This window comes from Haliotis asinina, chromosome 10, assembly GCF_037392515.1.
Source record: "Haliotis asinina isolate JCU_RB_2024 chromosome 10, JCU_Hal_asi_v2, whole genome shotgun sequence".
NCBI classification, from domain to species: Eukaryota; Metazoa; Mollusca; class Gastropoda; order Lepetellida; family Haliotidae; genus Haliotis; species Haliotis asinina.
In genome coordinates, this window is record NC_090289.1 from 16,725,889 (window position 1) to 16,746,528 (window position 20,640).

Below are 20,640 nucleotides of genomic sequence, written 5' to 3' on the forward strand. Positions count from 1 at the left end.
ACTCTTTATTGTTAGACAAACAGCGACATTTAGCGCACACCGATTCGTAACGGTTGGGACATCCTAAAACATGCATTATGCGACAGTGGTTTCAGAAAGTTTCAGAATAAGAAGTGCTTGTACTTCACGGTGATAGTCGATTTGAAATGTCTTAGAAGTTTAAGGAGCGACTCATGTTGTTTATTACTTGCAGGATATCATTCAGTGAAATCCCATTAAACCGGATTCCGTCATTTTGGAGCCTGTTCTTTCCTAACTATTGCTTCCATACGTTAATGATATTACTCAATGCACAAGATTCGTTAATCAGAATATTTGCTAATGTGGACGTATTTCCTTTAACCTACCGTCCGGGTAAACGAGTTTTCATTGCCTTTATCTTCTTCACCATAATACGCAACTAGTCTTCAAAATGGATGGTAGACTGACATTAAACATAGTATGGTTGGTTATCACGGGGTTATCGTGCCTATTGTTTCAAATAAACGAGACAACCAATGCGCATAGTGATACAGTCTGTATGGTCTCTTTGTCACATTAATGAGACAATCCAAAATCATCGGTGTCTCAAGGGCATTCGTACTCATATCATTCGTGTGCGGTGGGCGAGCTGGCTAAGGCACCAGGCTAGTGATCCAGCGAGCTTGAAACCCTTGGACTCACTTTGTGTGCAGACTCTTTCAGTGTTGTCACAACCCCCAGTGTGTAGTGCACAACCTTGTGCACTGAAAAGAACCAACGAATCCTTTGGTATATGACCAGATGGTGGCCACACGAATACGTACAAACACCTAGTTCCGGGCACAAGAACGTGCAGTAAACATGGACAAAGTACTGTGACTATCCACCCAGCCGTGAATGGGTATCTCGTAAGGATGGGAAAGCCATATTAAGTCGGTGCGCCTGGTAGGCTGCAAAAGTTGTATGATCCCCAGGATGTTGAGGTTGTGCCGTTGTGATGGGCATCCAATGATCTGGAGAAAACAATGCGCCCTTGAGCAGTTGAACCAACTGAATATGGGCGCTGTACAAATATCTAATAGCAAGGCATGGCATGGCATAGCATAGGGTACGCACAAACAAAATGAAAGTACCTAGCTCAAGAACTCATTTAGTATAGTGCGAGTGAGTTTACCCTCATCAGACCGTTCTTACACATTTCAATTGTGTTGTTAGCTCTATATGAGGGGTGGAAAATAGCAAATGCATTCATTAGGATTACAAACACGACATGAAGTGAAAAGCGGACACCTTAATCAAACGGCGCGGTAATTCAGAAAATATATGCCATGAGCGAGTGCGTCTTAATATTTAGCATATCTGCTTCGTCATGTGTCATCATGTTTGTCATGTGTTTACTGCGTCATCATATGCGATCATGTGCTGATTGCGTCATCAGATGTCATTATGTACTGACTGCGTCATTATACATTGTCATGTGTCTTCATGTATCATCGTGTGCTGGCTGTGTCACCATGTGTTGAATGTGTTATCATGCGTTATCCTCATGTATCACCATGAGCTGGCTGCGTCGTGATGTGTCACCGTGACTCATCATGTGCTGCATGTGGTCATGTGATACGGCAGTGTTATGCATTTCAGCTTAACCAACATACGCTTTGCTCATTTTTTAGTTTGTAAAGTAAATATTTTATCTTATCTATGAAAAAATACAATCTGATCAGTTGTAATTATGTGAAATTTAAAAGATTTAAAGCTTAAATATTTGTCCTAGTTAATTTCATACTTGTGTGTGTGATGTGCGATATATAGAGAGATATATATGCAGTCGAATATGTGCATATGCGTTATGCATGTAGTCACCGTTGTGCATGAATGCATATCTATTTATTATTGACTTATATGTGTACAACTTTTCACTTGCAACCACAGATACTGTGTTCGTATTTTGTGTATTCTATGCTATATAAATTGTTAAATATTCTTTAGAGAGAGATATTTAAATGGCATTTGCCTATTCACCTATCCTATTCATTTGGGGAAACACATACTGTTTAATTCAAATAACTCTTGAATTAAATGACAAGTTGACTCAAAACATAGATGGTGTAGTGTTAAGTTACTAAGGTCGCCTTGAATATCTTATGTGATGAAATGTGAGCAGTATATACACAATAGGACAATAAGGAGATACGAGGTCTGGACTCCGGTAATATGATAATTTGATAATCACCAAAGCATCAGGATATCCTCATTCTAGTCTATGCCATACAGTAAGGAGCAGTATATACACAATAGGACAATAAGGAGATACGAGGTCTGGACTCCGGTAATATGATAATTTGATAATCACCAAAGCATCAGGATATCCTCATTCTAGTCTATGCCATACAGTAAGGAGCAGTATATACACAATAGGACAATAAGGAGATACGAGGTCTGGACTCCGGTAATATGATAATTTGATAATCACCAAAGCATCAGGATATCCTCATTCTAGTCTATGCCATACAGTAAGGAGCAGTATATACACAATAGGACAATAAGGAGATACGAGGTCTGGACTCCGGTAATATGATAATTTGATAATCACCAAAGCATCAGGATATCCTTATTCTAGTCTATGCCATACAGTAAGGAAAATAAAATGAAAGGAAGCAGACATGCACGCACGCACACCCACGTACACATGTAAACTGCAGAACTGAATGAAGAAGAAACATCCTATCGTTCTCATGGTCTAGTAGTTTGTTCCTCATTGTCAGCTTGTTACCAAACGGACTGATTAATTGAATTCTGAGGTTTGTCTGGTTTAAAATGTATCCCGACTGAGTTGTGGACTCAATATGTTGTAGATACAATTAGTGTAGGCAGTATGAGCTGGGGGCAGAATGTGAAGTTTATAAATTAAGCTGGCGTAGATAACTACTAGTGTCCCGCCTAGAGAATTCTACGAAAACGTTTTAAAGTAGCTAATTCTAAGAGCAATGGTCATTTTTACGCTTGTAGCTATTTCAGTGACGTTACAGAATAGTTATTAGTTGAAATGAAACCAAATCCTCGAATAATGTGAAACACATTTTGACAGCGAATTTTTCAGAAATTACCACCATACAACAGGGTTAATGTTCCTCATATCCAAAATATCACATTGCACCCTAAACATAAACACATCTCTCCCTTCACATACAATGTTGGCTGGTTAGTTGGCTGGATGGCTGGTTGGCTGGTTGGCTGGTTGGCTGTTGGCTGTTGGCTGTTGGCTGTTGGCTGTTTCATGCCGCACTCAGCAATAGTCCAGCTAAATTGTGGCGGTCTGTAAATAGTCCAGCTTGGACCAGATAGTCCAGTGATCAACAGCATGAGCATCGTTCTAAGCAACTGGGATGCGATGACATGTATCCTCCTAGTCAGCGAACCTGACCATTCGATTCCCTTAGCCGGCTCTTAAGAAGCATGGGTTACAGAAAACCGATTCTATCCTGGATCTTCTCGGGTATTGAAGCAATGCCATAGGTGGACAACACGAAAGGGCATCAAACGTTACATTCATGTGATGTAGGCATACGAGAACTCTAATCTGTAGGACTAGCTGCAGCAGGAACAGATTTCACTGTTCATATGAATCGCCCAGGTAAGTATGCCCTGTCTTACCGGATCCACTCAACACTCAATGGGGATAAAGCTGTTAAGAGGTTCGTTCGTGTCGCCTAAGACCCTGGTTCGATTCCCTTAATGAATACAATGTGTAACGCCAGCATCTGGTATCCCCCTGGCGTGATATTGCAGGAATTATTTAAACGCTGTGTGAAACCATACTAACCCACTCACTTTATCCTGTTTCAAAATCCTATAAACCATAGAAGTCCAAATTTCTGTTTCTGGTTATCGCTCTTCAAATCACCACAGAAAAATCAATACTTATGATAGAACAGGGGAAATATAGGAGCAGATGGATGTCAGGACTTTTAAAGTCATGTTTTACCTCTATGTATCAAACAATGACTAGCTCATGGATAAACGCGGATCTACTTTAATACAAACCCATGCAAATACAGTTTAGAACGTTTCTTCAGTTAATGTCACAGGGTGCGTTTTGTAGCGGCGTGAACTTATTAACCTACAACGCGAGACGTAAGCACTTAGTTACGTGAAATGAATTATGTTATATTCTAATAATAACACTTGTAATACTTCCGTAAAAGACGTTTTTTCTCCAGTGCGGAAAGCTCATAGCATAAAAAATGGTTAATAACCAGTGACACAGCCCAAAACTACAAATACTTCGCGGAGTGTAGCAAACTGCCTTGGTAACTTTTAACCGTTTTATCGAATAATGCATATGTAGCTAGAAAAAATGCTCTGTCTTCCTTTTTAAGTGGTTCATGATAAAACGCATGACCCTAAAGACGTGTTGCACGTCACGTTCTCTCCAAATACAATGCAGTGACGGAAGCAGAACGGATAGGGGGCGATTCATTGCCTGATTAGGTTTGAAACAGGTTTGAAATAATTCGTCCGTCACCTAGTCCTTCACTCACTCCTTCACCCACTCCGTCACTCACCTAGTCCTTCACTCACTCCTTTACCCCTCCGTCACCTAGTCCTTCACTCACTCCTTCACCCACTCCGTTACTCACCTAGTCCTTCACTCACTCCTTCACGCACTCCGTCAATCACCTAGTCCTTCACTCACTCCTTCACGCACTCCGTCAATCACCTAGTCCTTCACTCACTCCTTCACCCACTCAGTCACTCACCTAGTCCTTCACTCACTCCTTCACGCACTCCGTCAATCACCTAGTCCTTCACTCACTCCGTCAACCACTCCGTCAATCACCTAGTCCTTCACTCACTCCTTCACGCACTCCGTCACTCACCTAGTCCTTCACTCACTCCTTCACCCACTCCGTCACTCACCTAGTCCTTCACTCACTCCTTCACACACTCCGTCACTCACCTAGTCCTTCACTCACTCCTTCACGCACTCCGTCACTCACCTAGTCCTTCACTCACTCCTTCACACACTCCGTCAATCACCTAGTCCTTCACTCACTCCTTCACGCACTCCGTCACTCACCTAGTCCTTCACTCACTCCTTCACCCACTCCGTTACTCACCTAGTCCTTCACTCACTCCTTCACGCACTCCGTCAATCACCTAGTCCTTCACTCACTCCTTCACCCACTCCGTTACTCACCTAGCCCTTCACTCACTCCTTCACCCCTCCGTTACTCACCTAGTCCTTCACTCACTCCTTCACCCCATCCGTTACTCACCTAGTCCTTCACTCACTCCTTCACGCACTCTGTCACTCACCTAGTCCTTTACTCACTCCTTCACGCACTCCGTTACTCACCTAGTCCTTCACTCACTCCTTCACGCACTCCGTCACTCACCTAGTCCTTCACTCACTCCTTCACGCACTCCGTCAATCACCTAGTCCTTCACTCACTCCTTCACGCACTCCGTCACTCACCTAGTCCTTCACTCACTCCGTCACTCCCTCCTTCACTCACCTACTCCTCCACTCACGTACTCTCACCAAGTCACTCACTCCTTCACCAAGTCCTTCACTCACTCCTTCGCCCACTACGTCACTCACCTAGTCCTTCACTCACTCCTTCACGCACTCCGTCACTCACCTAGTCCTTCACTCACTCCGTCACTCCCTCCTTCACTCACCTACTCCTCCACTCACGTACTCTCACCAAGTCACTCACTCCTTCACCAAGTCCTTCACTCACTCCTTCGCCCACTACGTCACTCACCTAGTCCTTCACTCTCTCCTTCACGCACTCCGTCACTCACCTAGTCCTTCACTCACTCCGTCACTCCCTCCTTCACTCACCTACTCCTCCACTCACGTACTCTCACCAAGTCACTCACTCCTTCACCAAGTCCTTCACTCACTCCTTCGCCCACTACGTCACTCACCTAGTCCTTCACTCTCTCCTTCACCCACTCCGTCACTCACCTAGTCCTTCACTCACTCCTTCACGCACTCCGTCAATCACCTAGTCCTTCACTCACTCCTTCACGCACTCCGTCACTCACCTAGACCTTCACTCACTCCTTCACGCACTCCGTCACTCACCTAGTCCTTCACTCACTCCTTCACGCACTCCGTCAATCACCTAGTCCTTCACTCACTCCTTCACGCACTCCGTCAATCACCTAGTCCTTCACTCACTCCTTCACGCACTCCGTCAATCACCTAGTCCTTCACTCACTCCTTCACGCACTCCGTCAATCACCTAGTCCTTCACTCACTCCTTTACCCCTCCGTCACCTAGTCCTTCACTCACTCCTTCACCCACTCCGTTACTCACCTAGTCCTTCACTCACTCCTTCACGCACTCCGTCAATCACCTAGTCCTTCACTCACTCCTTCACGCACTCCGTCAATCACCTAGTCCTTCACTCACTCCTTCGCCCACTACGTCACTCACCTAGTCCTTCACTCACTCCTTCACGCACTCCGTCAATCACCTAGTCCTTCACTCACTCCTTCACGCACTCCGTCAATCACCTAGTCCTTCACTCACTCCTTCACGCACTCCGTCAATCACCTAGTCCTTCACTCACTCCTTCACGCACTCCGTCAATCACCTAGTCCTTCACTCACTCCTTCACGCACTCCGTCAATCACCTGGTCCTTCACTCACTCCTTCACGCACTCCGTCAATCACCTAGTCCTTCACTCACTCCTTCACGCACTCCGTCAATCACCTGGTCCTTTACTCACTCCTTCACGCACTCCGTCAATCACCTGGTCCTTCACTCACTCCTTCACGCACTCCGTCACTCACCTAGTCCTTCACCCCCTCCGTCACTTACCTAGTCCTTCACTCACTCCTTCACGCACTCCGTCAATCACCTAGTCCTTCACTCACTCCTTCACGCACTCCGTCAATCACCTAGTCCTTCACTCACTCCGTCAACCACTCCGTCACTCACCTAGTCCTTCACTCACTCCTTCACTCAGTCATTCACCCACCTAGTCTTTCAACCACTCCTTCAACCAATCCGTCACTCACCTAGTCCTTCCCTCACTCTTTCACCCACTCCTTCACATACTCCGTCACTCACCTAGTCCTTCACTCACTCCTTCAACTACTCCTTCACTCACCTAGTCCTTCAACCACTCCTTCACCCACTCCATCACTCACCTAATCCTTCACTCACTCCATCACCCAGTCCGTCACCCACCTATTCCTTCACCCACTCCATCATTCCCTCCTTCACTCACTCATTCACCCAATACCCACTCATTCACTCATTTTATCTCTTACGGACTCACACAACAAGAAGAAAAATTTTACTTATCTCTTAATTTATATTTGTACATTTCACACACAACAATCCACATTTTGAACATTGAATGCCCTGACGCAAAATTAATGACTGCGAGTTTCAAAGACGACATATGATTCAAACATCTCAGTACCATACGTGATACTCATCAGATCACACGTTAAAGGAATCGCTGGAACAATGTTTCAATCCACTTACACTAAAACACATCATAAGAATGATCGAAATGAGGTCAAGCCATGACGAAAATGAACTTCCGGTGTTCCCACAATACCACTGTACAACCGATTGCTCTTAATTGGCTGAGTCTCTACACTGTGAGAATAAGCATGCACATACGTAGTTGGAAGTAACACAGGGTCGACAAGGTCACTGGGCTTTATCACTCAGAATCAGGTGTGTGAGAAGCCAACATCTCACGCTGCTGGTAATGACTCTCTCTTGAAGGGGCGGTGGGGTAGGCTAGTGGTTAAAGCGTCCGCTCGTCACGCGAACAATCGGGGTCGATACCACTCTTGTGGGCAGTTTCTGATATCCCCCGTCGTAAAATTGCTAGAGTATTGTTTGAATATTGATAAAAGCGGTGTAAAACAACACTCATTCACTCCTCTCTTGAATACCTTCATTCAGCTGAAACATTTCATCAGGGTTTCTAAACAGCTTCTTTACTATTGAGCTGATTATTACTTGAATGTTTCATTTACGTGACATTTTATTTTGAAGTATATATGGTTTCTTAATAGTGCAGGTATATGTAGTTTTTAATCAAATGTTGCACGTATGGTTTAATTAAATGTTTTTCACGTGTTGGCTTAGTGTAGATGTTTAGTAGGTGATACAGTGTGCTTGATAGGGATTTCGTGTATTAAAATTAAGAAGTTATTAGTGGCACATGTTCAGTTGACGTGGATTAGAATACACATGTCAGATTTTGGACCTACTCGTAATTGTTGTATCTTTTATAGATATATCTCTACTTTGGTTGATCAATCGAATTTCCGGTTTCTGTAACTTCAATATAGTGAGGTCTCAATATGTTGCTTGAAGTTGAGAATAAGTATCGACATGCCATCCTGTTAAACATGTCTCAACAACAGTTACCGACATCTCACCCTGTTAAACATGTCTCAACAACAGTTACCGACATCTCACGCTGTTAAACATACCTCAACAACAGTTACCGACGTCTCACCCTGTTAAACATACCTTAACAACAGTTACCGACATCTCACCCTGTTAAACATGTCTCAACAACAGTTACCGACATCTCACCCTGTTAAACATACCTCAACAACAGTTATGGACATCTCACCCTGTTGACATACCCCAACAAGACACTCGTGAAGGCCCGGGTTAGAATTAGATCTTTAGTAGCCATGCTTGTCGTAAGAGCCGACCAACGGGATCGGGTGGTCACATGTCATCGTATCGTACTGATATCTGGATTGTCTAGTCCAGACTAGATTATTACAGCGTAAAACTAAGCTCACTCACCCCTCAAGCCTACTTCAGCAACAACGGTGGATATCCCAGGACGCCAGATCTACCTTAAAACAGTACAAGACATATACGTATGCCAGGAATACCTGACCAATAATGATGGTCGTCTTAGCATGCCAGATGTCCAACACGTTTGGACAACAGACATGTGCTTCAACAACGGTGACGATCACTTCACTATGCCAGATGTACTCCAGCAACAGTGACGATCACTTCACTATGCCAGATGTACTTCAACAACAGTCACGATCACTTCACTATGCCAGATGTACTTCAGCAACAAAGACGATCACTTCACTATTCCAGATGTACTTCAGCAACAGTGACGATTACTTCACTATGCCAGGTGTACTTCAGCAACAGTGACGATCACTTCACTATGTCAGATGTACTTCAACAACAGTGACGATCACTTCACTATGCCAGATGTACTTCAGCAACAGTGACGATCACTTCACTATGCCAGATGTACTTCAGCAACAGTGACGATCACTTCACTATGCCAGATGTACTTCAGCAACAGTGACGATCACTTCACTATGCCAGATGTACTTCAGCAACAGTGACGATCACTTCACTATGCCACATGTACTTCAGCAACAGTGACGATCACTTCACTATTCCAGATGTACTTCAACAACAGTGACGATCACTTCACTATGCCAGATGTACTTCAGCAACAGTGACGATCACTTCACTATGCCAGATGTACTTCAACAACAGCTATGATCATTTCACTATGCCAGATGTACTTCAGCAACAGTGACGATCACTTCACTATGCCAGATGTACTTCAGCAACAGTGACGATCACTTCACTATGCCAGATGTACTTCAGCAACAGTGACGATCACTTCACTATGCCAGATGTACTTCAGCAACAGTGACGATCACTTCACTATGCCAGATGTACTTCAACAACAGCTATGATGATTTCACTATGCCAGATGTACTTCAACAACAGCTATGATCATTTCACTATGCCAGATGTACTTCAACAACAGTGACGATCACTTCACTATGCCAGATGTACTTCAACAACAGCTATGATCATTTCACTATGTCAGATGTACTTCAGCAACAGTGACGATCACTTCACTATGCCAGATGTACTTCAACAACAGCTATGATCATTTCACTATGCCAGATGTACTTCAGCAACAGTGACGATCACTTCACTATGCCAGATGTACTTCAACAACAGTGACGATCACTTCACTATGCCAGATGTACTTCAGCAACAGTAACGATCACTTCACTATGTCAGATGTACCTCAACAACAGCTATGATCATTTCACTATGCCAGATGTACTTCAACAACAGCTATGATCATTTCACTATGCCAGATGTACTTCAACAACAGTGACGATCACTTCACTATGCCAGATGTACCTCAACAACAGCTATGATCATTTCACTATGCCAGATGTACTTCAGCAACAGTGACGATCACTTCACTATGCCAGATGTACCTCAACAACAGCTATGATCATTTCACTATACCAGATGTACTTCAACAACAGTAACGATCACTTCACTATGTCAGATGTACTTCAACAACAGTTGAATCATTTCACTCTGTGATATATACCTCAACAACAGCTATGATCATTTCACTCTGTGATATATACCTCAACAACAGCTATGATAATTTCACTCTGTGATATATACCTCAACAACAGCTATGATCATTTCACTATGCGAACCTCACCAATACACATGATCATTTTTGTATTCATAAACCAGAACAGTCCATCTTTTCGATCATTTCAGTTTGTTGAAGTTTGAGAGTTACCAGTTGAAGTTACCAGTGGGTCTGATACCTTATAATAGAACTTTCATTTGATATCGTATGACTTACAATAAATGACTGATTTCAAAATCTTCCATTCAGGTGTTTGATAATGTGCACAGAATTAGCCCCAAGCACGTGTTTACTCAACGCGTTTGCCTAAAAACCAATACTTATGTAGATTAAGTGTGCCCCACGTGTAAGTCACATTCATTAAAGAACAGTTCAAGTCAATGTTGTAACGAAATGTCACACCAGCTTATATGCTACATCGGTAATAATTCAAATTAAAAAAATATCAACTTGACATCCATAAAGTATACTGTCATTTGTTTGACGTCAAATAAAATATGTATGTGGACCGTCTCTGTAACTATGTATTATGTTACGATTGATTACATCCTACATGCAATTTCTGCAGTATTTTTTAAAGTTGTACAAACCCTTGAAAATATTACCTTTTCATGGAAGAACTCATCCGAGTGTTACCAAAAGGGAAATATGTCATTTCAAACTGGACCGAGGAAGGATGAATACGATTTTCAATACGCTGTAAGCACTATTTGTCAACACGCTGGCTCAAGTGATGACCGTTTACATAATCGAATCAATCCATGCATGAACAGAAACCAATATCTGAATGATTTGATTGAGCAAACACTGGTTCATGATATCGTTCATGATTAAACGTCCTAATGATTATATCAGCATCCAGCTCCATCCTCCACTGTATTCCGGCCCCAGCTCCACCCTTCACGTTCCCCAGCCCCAGTCTCCACCCTAGACTGCTTCCAGCTCCCAGATCCACAAACCACTACCTCTGCCCTCAGCTCCACCATCCACTATCTTCCATCCCCAGCTCTGCCCTTCACGTTTCCCAGCCCCAATCTCCACCCTAGACTCATTCCAGCTCCCAGATCCACAAACCACTACCTCCGCCCTCAGCTCCACCATCCACAGTCTTCCATCCCCAGCTCCGCCCTTCACGTTTCCCACCACCAATCTCCACCCTGGACCGCTTCAAGCTCCCAGATCCACAAACCACTACCTCCGCCCTCAGCTCCACCATCCACAATCTTCCATCCCCAGCTCCGCCCTTCACGTTTCCCACTCCCAATCTCCACCCTAGACTGTTTCCAGACCCCACGTCCACCACCACTACCTCAATCTCCGCTCTACCCAACTTTTTCCAGCCCCTAGCTCCAAGTTGGATTTCAAGAGAGCTGTAATATCTTTGGACCTTTAAATTTCTTGAAGAAAACGTTGTGTAGTGTCTTATGACTGAATTTCTGCTCGGCCCACCTTTCCTACCTAATATGTTTCATGCCGCTCTGTAAGCAGACTCAAAGCACCTCGCGATAACACATTATATTCTATAAAGGGCTGAAGAGTTAAAATGACTGTTTGATGACTAGCTTTTCACATAATTGTTTTCGTAATGAGACATAAACACGACATTTGCCTACTCTACCCTTGGTCTCTGCTACAATGAATTGTATGTTATAACTGTATTAAGTAAGCAGGCAGGCAGGCAGGTGCTAGCTTGTGGTGGGTTCATACAGTACGATGCTAAATAGTGTTTACTCATAATGATTTAACAGCTATATAATTGCTACATAGGTAAGCACTGATCCACGCCCCTGAGAGAGGTAAAAATGCCATCACGTGTTTCATCGAATCTCAGCTGACAGTGACCCAAATATGTACATAACCATTGAATAAATATTGTGAAATCATGCTTAATAACATGGAATCCTTTGATTAAGACACATGCAGCATTTCCATTCGTCTTAACATGAATGAACTGACGTACATTAATATTTATCTTACCACACCCATAAATGTCGTTTTCTGATTGACTAAGCTCCGTTCTATTATGTTCAATGAACCCCACTTACAAGCAAGGTACACCGCTACGTACCCCGCTGCCAATGACAACTCATTCAGTACTTCGTGGTAGTACATCTTTCTCTCGAAAAACATTGAATCACGCATGATGTACGGAAATTACCGATGTTTTGCGACGTAAGGGAGATACCCCTAAATTTGTTTTTCTTGTGTCGTCTGCAAATTCTACCCCCAAATTTCAACAATGAATAAGGTTAAGGGCATTACGTTTCGTGCAATAGAACTCGTGGATGTAAGACTACTGGTGTCTTCTTCTCCGTCGATGGTGACAGTTGAGGAGAGACCGTTGTCAGCAGGAAAATATCACGTATCATGTTTTAGACAGATATAAAAATATGTCATATATTTGATGTCGGGGTGTAGTGGTGACAGATCCGGAAGCAGGGAAATATGAAAGATGAGAGTTTTGTCCTTGTTGGTTGAATATCCCAACACAACATTCGACGGTGGTTTCTTTCGTTTTCGTTATTTTAGTGTTAAGTGCTTGGGAGTGACTTCTGTGTGTTGGCGGTGAACGTGCTCAACTCTAGGCCCATAGTGCTAGGGTGGGAATAGATGGTGGAACGTTTATCATGATATGTTGCTGGTATTTGACTTGACAACAAAAACATTGGTGTGACGTGCCCAAGGGATACTAAGTGATGCAAGATGACTTGATAACATGATGGTGTCGCATGTTGACGGGGAGTAAAATGATGCTATTTGAATACATAACTTGATGATGGTGTGATGTGTTGGCGGAATATGAAGTGATGTTGTTTGATTAGATAACATGAGTTCGATGTGATATCGTAAAGGGATATGAAGTAATAGTGTTTGATTAGATAATATGAGATTCGTGAGATATGATGAGGGGAAATGATGCGACTCTATTTAGTGTGGGATCGCGACACAATGAGATATGAGATACATATTTATTAATGTAGTGAGATAGGAAGGTTTTTCTTTTTTTTCTTTTTTTTTCTTTTGCTGTTGTAGTTGCTTTGTCGGGTTTTTTTCCATTGGTAGAAACTAATTACTTTCTTCCTGCGCCTGTAGTCTGAAAGGGATGCACGTTCTACGCTTTATGATTGGCCTAAAAATCTTGTCACGTTTGTACGTGTTGTTTATGAGGCCTGTTCTCAAAACCTCACACGCTTGATGTTCTTTATGTTTGACCTAAAACTTTTATCATGTTATGTTCTATATCCTAAAAAAAACCCCACACTTCACATTATGCTCTGTATCCTCAAAACCTTGCACACTGTATCTTTCATTTTGTACCCTCAAAACCATTCACCCTTTTTAAAGTTCTTTATCCTCAAAACCTTGCATGTTAGATGTTACGTTCTGTATCCTTTAAACTTTTCACGCTTTATCTTATCTTCTGTATCCTCAAACCTTACACGCTAGATCATATGTTCTGTATCCTCAAAACCTTACGCTCTGCATCTTATGTTCTGTATCCACTAAACACTGCACTTCTTCTGTTATGTTCCGTATCCTAAAAAATCATGAAAACCTTGCACGCTAGATCATATGTTCTGTATCCTCAAAACCTTACGCTCTGCATCTTATGTTCTGTATCCACTAAACACTGCACTTCTTCTGTTATGTTCCGTATCCTAAAAAATCATGAAAACCTTGCACGCTAGATCATATGTTCTGTATCCTCAAAACCTTACGCTCTGCATCTTATGTTCTGTATCCACTAAACACTGCACTTCTTCTGTTATGTTCCGTATCCTAAAAAATCATGAAAACCTTGCACGCTTTACTTCATATACTAATATTTTTATAGCTTCTTCATACATGATGATATTTGTGTAACGCCATCATCCAGTTGATAGTTCGCTTTGTTTTCCCCTCGGTCGTTGGATGTCAATCTCAAAGGCACGTCTTAATTTCAATCTCAACTCCCTGGGGATCATAAAACTCTTGCAGCCTACCAGGCGCACCAGATTAATGTAACTTCCCCATCCTTATGACGTACCCATTCACAGCTGGGTGGACTGGGACACATCGTCACAGTATTTATCCAAGTTTACTCTACGTTGCTGTACCCACAACTAGGTATTTCGCGTATTCGTTTTACCAACGGATACGTGGATTCTTTAAAGAGCACACGGATGGGTATTGACACCACTGAAAGTCTACGCACAAACTTGACTCCGGCCACATGTGGACTTCATCCCGGTACCTTATCACCGTTGGATCACATGCCTTGCGCCTTCAGCTGCTTGTCCACCGCGTCCCTAGAATGTTCTGTATTTTCCAAACCTTGCACACTTTATAATATGTTCTGTACCCTCAAAACCTTGCACGCTTTATCTCAAGTTCTGTATCTTTAAAACCTTCTACGCTTTATCGTATGTTCTGGATCCTGTAATTTATGCACGCTTTATCTACTGTTCTGTATCCTCAAAACCTTACACGTGGTAATGGCATGCTTGCTGTTGAATGCAGTATGGTCAGCTAGAACATAAGGCTATAACGTGTTAACCATACAGATGTTGAAAGGTTGGAAGGTTAAAATATATACATTATATATATACACACAAATAAGTATTGCGTCTGTGTATATGTAGATGTGAATATGATCACCGTCGACTGCAGCATGTACATGGTAAGATAGTTGACAGGAGTGAGTGAGTTTAGTTTTACGCTGCACTCAGCAATATTCCAGCTATATGACGGCGGTCTGTAAATAATCGAGTCTGGAGCAAACAATCCAGTTATCAACAGTATGAGCATCCATCTGCGCAACTGTTGACATATGTCAACCAAGTCAACGAGCCTGACCACCTGATCCCGTTGATCGCCTCTTACGACAAGCATACTCGCCTTTTATGGGAAGCATGTGTTGCTGAAGGCTTATTCTACGCCGGGACCTTCACGAGTCATACATGACAGGAAAGAATGGCATCAAAAAAATAAACGAAAAGGTGTTATCTTGAAATAAGATGTACTGATGTAACTTGATGAGAGTGGGTGTAGTTTTACGCCGCACGCAATAATATTACAGTTATATAGCTGCGGTCTGTAAATAATCGAGTCTGAACCACACAACCCAGTGACCAATAGCAGGAGCATCGATCTGCGCAAATGGGAACCGATGACACGTGTGAACCATGTTCGCAAGCCTGACCACCCGACCTTGTTATTCGCCTTTTTATGACAAGTGTGATTCATTTTGGGTTTATTTTCCCATTTAAAACAGTTAAGACAATAGTGATGAGATAAATACAATAGTGCTATATGTGCATTATTGTTATGTGTGACACGTGTTAACTTGTTTAATCGCTCATCTCTAAACATAACATGTAATGCAAAACACTTATAATGAAAAAGACAGCACGTGAGGTCTTAAATCTGCGTTTGTTGGTCACAGCTGAATTAAGTTTAACTATCGTTCCCCTAGCGGTTTCATGTGACGCTATTGTGACAATGCAGAAAGAGGATTGATAAGGGTTCTGGAAGTAGTGCTTGTTTAGAATATAGCTATTCATTTTTTACTTCACGCTTGGATTGTCCATATGATTTGAATACGGGCTGATATGTTTAGTCTTTTATGAATAACAAGGAAGATGCAGTGGTAGGTTTGGGTGGGTACATGCCTATATGTGCAGGGGATGGATGATTGCATACCGTGTTGTGATTTACAGATGGCATAGAACGTGATAGGGCGTGATGAGACTTGCAGTGGCGTAAAGTTGATATTTGGTTGTTCGACGTGGTGTGCTGCATTGCGTGGTAAAATGTGGGGTGTTGTGCGGTGGAAGATGTAGGTAGGCTCAGTGGTGTCCGTGGTGTTCGTGGTGAGTTATTTTGTGGTGTGCTGCATTGCGTGGTAAGGTATGGAGTGTTGTGCGATGGAACATGCAACTATGCTCAGTGGTGTCTGTGGTGTGTTTTTTGTGGTGTGCTGCATTGCGTGGTAAGGTATGGAGTGTTGTGCGATGGAAGATGCAGCTATGCTCAGTGGTGTCCATGGGTTGCTCGGCTGATTGATGCGTGGATTAAAGTGGCATTTTCAGTTGAATGGCCTGTGTCATTGTGTGGAGTGATTTGTATCTTGTGGTGTGGTAACTTTTGAGGGTGTGTTCATGTTATGCATGCCGTGTGGCATGTTGTGGCATGGTGTGGTAGGGCGTGATTTCTAGCATGGAATTCGGCAAATGTTTTATGAGATTGTGCATGTGCTATATTATATCGAAATTCCCCTTGTGTTATGTTTTTGGTGTCATGTGTGTATATCGGGAGTGGCCTGATAATGACATGGTGTGTGTGTGTGTGTGTGTGTGTGTGTGTGTGTGAGAGAGAGAGAGAGAGAGAGAGAGAGAGAGAGAGAGAGAGAGAGAGAGAGGTTACGTGACTGATACTAAATATACGCATGAGTTGTCTCACAGATATTAAATTCTCACCAGCAATCATTGACAGCACTCCTATCCACATCGCCTCTGAACAATGGTTCAAGAAGCTCGATAAATGATATACAACAATATACATGCATTTAATGTGATGTATAGGAAATGAAATCAATACCGCGTGTTGCATACTAACTAATATCTTATAAGATTTTGCTGATGAAGCTTAATGGAAACTAAATCAAACATTTGTGTCGTTAAATGGACTCAACGTCATCATCGCCATTTTTCATGACGGCACGTCGTTTTACCAAAATGTCGTTTGTTCCAAAGAAACAAACCGCCAGTCGAAGATGTAAAATTGCTGCCACACATTCCTGGGGTCAGCGGGGTCATCCCCGCCTCATGTCGACCACTTGGTTGCCAAGATATAATCAGCTAGACAATGGAGACTTGTAATATTGATTCATGTTGCACATTGGGGGTTTCTTTCGGCGTGGTCTCTTAACCCATAATCAAATAACCTCCTCTGCTGGGTGTGACGTGTCAACCATTCGGTAGGTGGAACGCGGGAACCTGGTAACCAGGGGATTTTACTAGGTCTCGGGAAACACGACTATGACACACACGGTTTCCATGTAGTCACACTACTCCACTTATAGATGCTGACAGGTGACACACGTGTACAATAAAGGAAATTGGCCCTAATCCTAATGACAACCGTGTGATTATACTGCTGCATATCCGGGCATTGTGAAAAGGTTATACTAGTGGGAGGGATCGTAAAGAAAACGCGTGTACTGGGCGAGTGATGGAGGGAGGGAGTTAGTGATGAAGTGAGGGACAGTGAAGGAGTAAGTGAAAGATTAGGGAAGAAGTAAGTGAATGAAGGAATAAAGGGCAAGTGAGAGTGAGTGAGAGAGGGAGTAGTGAGGGAAGAAGGAATGGAGAGTGGAGTCAGTGAAAGAGTGAATTTGTAGTTGAGTGATGAAGTGAGTGAATGTGTAGTTGAGTGATGAAGTAAGTGAATGTGTAGCTGAGTGATGAAGCGAGTGAATGAGTCGTGAGTGGGTGAGTGAATGAGGCACATGACGGGAGAGAAGTAAGCTGGGGAGCGAGTGAGGGATGGAGAGAGGAAGGTAGAGAGGAAGAATAAGGGGCAGGGATGAGGGGATCGAGATATAATTGGAGTACGTGTCCTGATGAGGGTGCGTGAATGATAGTATATTATTTATGAACCCAAAACGAAGAAAGATTTCATGTGTGCCATGGGAAACAAGTTTGCAAAATTCTTCAAACAGAAACGCTGAGTCACTTGAATATTACAGCATTTTTTCTGAGTAATTAGGGTAGGGGACGTCCTAAATTGTCTTCTCTTATTGCACCCATACGTATAATCGTTTCAACAAACGAACCCCGGTGTCACCACGGTGAGTGTGTGAGTGAGAATGGTTTAAGCCGCATTTAGCAATATTCCAGCAATATCCCGGCGGTGGACACACTATGGCCATGTGGAAAATCGAACCCGGGTCTTAGGTGTGAGGGGCGAACGTTTAACCACTAGGCTAAACCATATCCCTCGTGGCACTGTGTGTGCTGGGTGTGTTGATACATTGACTATACCGCAGCGTGTAAGAAACTGGATCGTAGATTTGTAAAACAGCAGTTACACATAGGAAAAACGTAGTCGCTGCGAAACCGCCAGAGGCACGCCATAATATCTCTGGATTGTTCTCCAATACCCGGTAAACACATTTCAATATTTTTTAGATCCATCTGTTGGGCCGTTGCAGTAAGGTCCGTCTCAAACAGGTGCATGTATGTTTGTTCGTTGTTTGTTTAACGCCTCACTCGGCAATATCCCAACTATATGACGGCGGTCTGTAAATAAACGAGTTTGGAGAAGTCAGTCTAGTGATCAACATCATGAGCACCGATCTACACAAACGGGGTGTGATGACATGTCTCAACCAAGTCAGCGAGCGAGTAACCCCCTGATTCCAGGTGCAAGACTGATTAGCAGCATAAAGCAACTCACTTATCCTCAGTGGTAAAATTGAGCTGAGCGTGGATTTAGAGAGCACGGCATTCTGGCCTGTTCAGTCGTATCACCCACAGTTCGTCGTTTAGATGACAGCATATAAATGTGTTGAAAACAACTTGTGTTTGTCAGTGACAGTTTTGCAAGCATTAAAGTTTAGATTCATGGAATATATTTAAATATGTAGTTACTGAGCATACAGTATCTTTTATGTGGAGACTCAGATTTGGTCCGCCACCTTTAAGCGATACCAACATACCTGTAAGAGTTGTCTCCCTTTACCCATTCAAGCCCGCAAGCCGTTCACGTGCCAGCTGTGTGTATTACCTGCCGCACTGCAGTGTCCTCCCTTCTCCAAGTTGCTGCAAACACCACAATGTATAAGTTTGACAGAAGCAAATAGTTTGGGCTGAAAATAAAACAACTAGATACAGTAAAGTGCTTCTCAGTTTTTAGGTTGTCCAAACCAGAAAGCCTATATAGAGGGGGAGAAGAAATCCTCGAAGAACCGCTGAACGTATGTCTCGGGTGGTTACGTAACCAGTGTAGCCAATATGGTGGCACCGAAGTATGTAGGATTGAGCCCGGTTTATTTTCAACAGCTGATTATGTTCGCTGAGTGTTGTAACAACAGAAATCCTACATGTTGAAGATAGGTTAACTATTTTGTCACTTCAGTTTAAATCAAATAATTGGTATTAGTGTCCGTATTAGGACAGAATAGATGTGTAGTAAAGTTTCAAGTATGTTACAGCTCTCTGGCTTCTATTCTCGATTCACCGTGAAGATAGACTAAATTGTGCCGATAAAAACTTCTTTCACACATTCGTTTAATTTTTAGAAGGAAAGCATGCCTTTAGCTGAAAGGTATTTTCAAGTAATAGTGACAGTCCTATGACTTAAAAATTGTTAGGGTGTAATTGAGGTGTGTGAAAAATATGACATATCGCCGATCTGTTCTGATCCGCCATTAAAATGCTATACGCTGTTGTTTGAGTATTCCTGGTTACCTCCTCAAAAAACATCTTTCACATGCACCTGTAATTCACATGCAGGGAATATACTATCAGGTGAAATGTCTTTGCAAGTAATAATGATAGTTTCATAATCTAAGAAAGAGTGTTAGGGTGTATTTGAGGTGTGTGAAATACGTGACATATCGCCGATCTGCTCTGATCCGCCACTGAAATACTACAAGCCCTTGTTTGAGTGTTTCTAGTTTTTACTTCAAAAACATCTTTCACATACACCTTTGATTCTTATGAAGGGAATATACTATCAGGTGAAGAGCGTTTGCAAATAAAAGTGATAGTTTCATAATCTAAAACAAAATATTTGGGTGTATTTGAGGTGTGTGAAAAATATGACATATCGCCGATCTGCTCTGATTCGCCATTGATGCTTGAGGGTTAAAATTCCATAACTTCTTTCTTTCTTGTTGATGTTATTATTTAACAAAACTGGAAAGGTGTTTTAGAACGCTTTGTGACGGTTTTAAGCTGTATTTTTGAGGTGTGTGTGACAGTATCAGTTAACATTTTGTTCATGTCTATTCCATTCCCCACATGCAATAAGATATCTGAATTAATTATTAATGTAAACAAATGTCTCAAAGTAGATTTTTTTAAAGGACAGCTGATGTTAACACGTGTTCTCGCGATACATTTTCGTTCTTTAATATCTTTTGGGAGGGAAATCCGCGGTGTATCATTTATTCATTCATTCACATATGTACTTCTTTCTTTTATTCTTTTCTTTATTTCTTTCATTCATTC

At 42.5% G+C, this 20,640-nt stretch overlaps 1 protein-coding gene across 1 annotated transcript in view; it reads left to right on the top strand.

Moving 5' to 3' along the window:
* The window catches only part of LOC137297676 (Golgi reassembly-stacking protein 2-like), a 60,518-nt gene that overhangs the window by 24,770 nt on the left and 15,108 nt on the right, over positions 1-20,640 (top strand). The window lies entirely within an intron of this gene.